This window comes from Pterocles gutturalis, unplaced genomic scaffold, assembly GCF_000699245.1.
Source record: "Pterocles gutturalis isolate BGI_N339 unplaced genomic scaffold, ASM69924v1 scaffold19100, whole genome shotgun sequence".
Classification (NCBI taxonomy): Eukaryota; Metazoa; Chordata; class Aves; order Pterocliformes; family Pteroclidae; genus Pterocles; species Pterocles gutturalis.
Genome location: NW_010138719.1, coordinates 152,876 through 153,794, shown reverse-complemented (window position 1 = coordinate 153,794; position 919 = coordinate 152,876).

Below are 919 nucleotides of genomic sequence, written 5' to 3'. Positions count from 1 at the left end.
ATTACCATAATTATCCTCTTTAAAAAAAAAAATCCTCCAAATTTACATATAGAGACTAAATTTCTACAAAACTTAACAAAACAAAACCCCTCCAAGCACGGCTGGGTTCTGAAACAAGGTACCAGCGTGTCAGTCTTGGCAGAGGGCCGGACAGAAGCCTTGCAGAGCTGGGTTTAAATACGAGACCAGGAATCGCTGCAGGCGTGAGCCGGCACGGACGCGTGGCCACCGCGACTACAGCAAAACTCGTTACATGAAAACTGACTCAAAATAGCTCTCTCTGAGGCTCAATGCTTCCAGATGAGCTGAATCCCTCACTCCCCTCCCAAAGCAGTGAAGTGCTGAGTAATTTAAAAAAAAAACCCCCCCCCCAAAGCAGTGAAGGGCTGAGTAATTTAAAAAAAAAAAAAAAAAAAGGCAAATTTGCTTTTAAAATATCCTGTAAGCTATTCTGGACACGGTTTGAGTTGTTGCACATGATTGACATCCATGGCGATGAAAGGATCCCTTTAAAGGTGAGTTTCTCTGATTCAGCTGTAGACCAAAACCTCCTCTCTTCCTAGAGAGATGGTCTGATGGGCTTTTTTTTTTTTTTTTTGGGTCTGTGGCAAGACACTGTAGCACCTTCACAACCTTAAATAAAGTCATATATATATAAAATAAGACACTTTTTTAAGAGCACCAGAGATTTCACAGTGAGAGGTAGAAACAAATCAGACGAGCCCATCCTCTCTCTCTAGTTTAGCACCAATCTCTTCCCCTCTCCTCCTTCCATTCCCCCCTCTCGGCTTCGGGACTCTCCCCAACCCCAACACCACACATGAGAAGGGACATTGATCAAACTCACCCATGGAAGGAGGAACTTTGTTTTTTTTTTCTTTTTTTTTTTCCTTTTTCTTTTTGCCTTAAATAATATAAT